This window comes from Micropterus dolomieu, linkage group LG12, assembly GCF_021292245.1.
Source record: "Micropterus dolomieu isolate WLL.071019.BEF.003 ecotype Adirondacks linkage group LG12, ASM2129224v1, whole genome shotgun sequence".
NCBI classification, from domain to species: domain Eukaryota; kingdom Metazoa; phylum Chordata; class Actinopteri; order Centrarchiformes; family Centrarchidae; genus Micropterus; species Micropterus dolomieu.
The window spans coordinates 4,411,118-4,414,851 of record NC_060161.1 but is presented as its reverse complement, the minus strand read 5'-3'; positions in this window follow the sequence as shown (position 1 = coordinate 4,414,851).

Genomic DNA, 3,734 nt, shown 5'->3' with positions numbered 1-3,734 from the left:
GTTTTCAGTCCTTTTAATACAGACGGAGATGAACTCTGATACGCAGCTAAAACGCTGCTGTGGACACAGATCGCATTCGTTTTAAAACAAACTCAGAGTAGTGTGGATGGGGCCTGAGGTGCAGTCCCTCCCCACTAATTTCCAGTCCTCGTCTCGACTGTTGCTCTCTAATAAAGGCATCATAAGGCGGATAAATATTTTAAAAGTCAGATTTCTTCTCTTTACAATGAGCAAAAAGTGTTAAAGTTACAACTTTTTCTGTGGAGAGGCACTAAAGCACTGAATGACTGAAACATTTCATCACTTTCTGTCGTCTTCAATGCTTTAACAGCCAATAAAAAATCCTGTATGATCCAAAAATACACCAGCATCATTTTAGAGGGGGGGGGCTTTCTCTGTACCTGACGAGATTTGAGAAGGCGTAAGTGCAAATCCAGGAGCTGAACTGGAATCCGGTCCAAATAATCCTGACGTTTGTCTTCAACTCTTCTGAGGGAAACGCTCCCCTGTTCATTCGTCCAGGCACCTTCACCTGTTTAGGGAAAAGCAAACCAACGAGCGCCAACAGACATCCGGTCATCTACTCCTGCAGCTCCACTCTGTGCACTGATGTTAGGGAGTTAAAAAGAAACATTAATCTTATTGATCCACAAAGTCTTTTATCTGCATGGACAAACAGCTGCAGCTCAGAGGGTGAAAGCTCGGATTAACACAGGTGGTTACGCGGCGGAGAAGCACACACACGCTGTTTATCTGGCATGTGTGAGTCTTTAGGTCAGCGCTCTGATGAAAAGTCATTACGCTGATTATCCGCTGACCTGCTGCTGCTGACTTAATTCACATCAAAGGAAATTATGAGGACAAAGCCTCTCGCTGATGATCAGACGATTACTGTGCGTCTGTGTGTCGGTTAAACTGTTAAACTCTCTGAGAATCTTCACTCTTATCACGATAATGGACGGCGGAGATCAGGCTGAAAGCCCTTCAAATCTATTTGGACGCACAAATCTGCCAAAGTAAAGAGACTTTACTTCACTTGTTAAGCCCCAAAGCAGCAGGCGGAGTACTGTGCAAGTTTGAGGTACTTATACTTGAATTTTTTCAGATAATTCAGAGGAAATATTTTTATACTTTTTCCGGGCCAGTTTATACTTCTACGTTGAGTCTATGCCGTAGCAGACAGCGCCAAAACACCAGTACCTAAATTATTGCTTAAGTACAGGAGTTACTTTCCACCGCTGGACGGAGAAGATGGCGGCAGTGGGATGTAGATGACAGCAGGATGTACGACACCTCGAACACACGGGTTCATTTGAAGCATACTGAGGCCTTAAATCCAGTCATGGTGCTGCGAGGAGTTTTACGTGAAGAAGCCTCTGTTTAATGGCAGATGGCGTGTTATGTAGCGTAGAAAAGGAGGAGAAAAAGCGCTAAACGCCGGCAGCGTGCGGACTCAAGCCCCGCATCCCAGCAGGTGTTGGTAGGAGAGCGTGGCTTTGAGCTGGAGGCTGTAACCAGCGGCAGACTGTCGCTTCAGGCCGCAGGTGTAGAAACAACAACAGCCGAGGAGCATTTGTACTTGTGCGCTGGTGTCTGCGTCGCTCTGCAATCACGCCGCCAAAACACCAGTTGGCGGTGCGGTTTCTATGCTCCACTGTGTTGAGATCCTTCTTCTTCGTTGGTTCCGGCTGAAACTAAGCGGACCATGTTGGAGTCGGAGCTAAACGACGTTGAACAGTAGTCACGTTTAGTGAAATTACTAAAACGCAGAGACGAGAAGGATTTCGCCACCAAAAAGCGGAAATGTCGGACGAGAAAACTCACAACTGTGATTTATAATACTGCTCTTCTCGTGTCACATATAGTAGTTTTAAGAGTTTTTTTAAACTCCAAATATGTGGTTGATTTCTCAAGACAGGGCTGATTTAAAAATGACGGACTGCGCGCTCCCGCTCCTGGGAGCTTGTACTTTCGAGCCGAACTTGCCAAGTCCGAGCTTTAAAGTGCAGAAATCCGAACTTGGCGAACTCGGTATTGAGAAACAGCCGTAGTCACATGGATGGCCTTTAGACTGTCTAGGTAATTGTTGTATTTAAAAGAAGTCTTCCAGTAGAACCACGTGTAAATTCTTCCTACAATCAGCACCAGATTTTAAAGTTCTTTTCAGGAATCAGCAGACGAATTAAAGTTACACATCAGTTACTTCACTGAGCTGTGAAAGAAAGTGTGACAGTTTAATAGGACACAGGGTTTCGCTTATGATACCACGAGTACATTTTGTTGATAATACTTTAACCTTTCTAAACCTTGTTCTTTATCTGAGCCCCGTTGTGTACCTAAAATAAAAACCAGCCCCGGATGATTCCTCCTCCATGACGTATGTTTGAGGCTTCTTGAAGGACGACACATGTCGAGCGCTAATTCTCAGACGGCAGCAGATGTTTCTCTGCGGGAGCCTCGATTCCTCTGCTGCAAACCAAGTTTCACACCTCAAACACAGAAACACGGAGCCAGAAGACAACGTGGACACGCACACACGTTTGCTTGCTTTTAATAAAGAATCAGCAGGAATTATATCACGCACACACACAGCTGAGCAGAGGAATGTGAAAATAATTAGTTTTCTGCTGTACGGCGAAAGGGTACAAACATATACTTAACTAACTAATAACAGTCGGGGCAGTGTGCAAGCAGCTTTAGGTTAACTAAAAACAACAATGCTGATCACATTTATTTACAAGTTACATCCATTTCAATAGAATAGAAGTAGAAGACGTTATAGAAATATAAGTTTTGAAATGGCATCAGTTTTTGGTTTTAACATATATTCAATATTGTATTTCAGTAAATGTCCACAGTAGCAGCGGGTGTCCGAGATGCATCACACGCTGGTGGAGACGCTGTAAGCTAATGTCAGCTATCTAGCTTCTTTAATACACTAAACTTTCCCACCTTCAGAGTCTTGTAATTATTAAATGAGCTATGTGATGTTAGCTTTCTGAGAGCCCACCCTGTTTATGTATTTGTTAGCCAACACTGGTGCTCAGGCACGAGCAGTGAAATTGAAGATTATTGTAGATCCACATTTTGTATACAATATAGAGTTTATTATGTCATCTTAAGTATTTTGTGAGTCTTTCTACAATAAGAATATTTGTTTTCACTGTGGAATTCAGGAGTTTTACCCGCACAGGTAAATGTTAAAGTCCAGGTTTGTTATTTCAGATGTATTCAGTTTTATTTATATAGCGCCAATTCATAACAAAAGGCATCTCATTGCACTATATTAGACCCTAAAATTCCCAATTCCCTGATAGTGTATGAATGCTGCTTTATTGAACGCAGATTACATTTGATTCACGGTCAACATGAGCGGGAGGAAAGGAGATATTTGCAACAAAAAGTTGAAACTTGAAATGATAAGAATTAGGAATTAGAGATGATAATGCAGACTGCATTGTATGACTGTGTCTGTGGTTCTGGTTCAACATTGTGTGGGTCTGTTTTGAGCGGTCATGATGGTCAGTTTTGCTCTAGAATACTTTGTGATCTCTGACTCCAAAAGTTGTCGTGTGGTATGGAGCACCATCAACAGGTGTAATGAATCAGATTTATCATCTACAGACTGCACACATTAGTTAAATAAGCAAGGATATTGTAAGCATTGTAAGATTTTAGTTTACTGAAGCCTGCTCCAGCTGGGGTTTCTTTCTCCCCCCCCCCCCCCCCCCCCC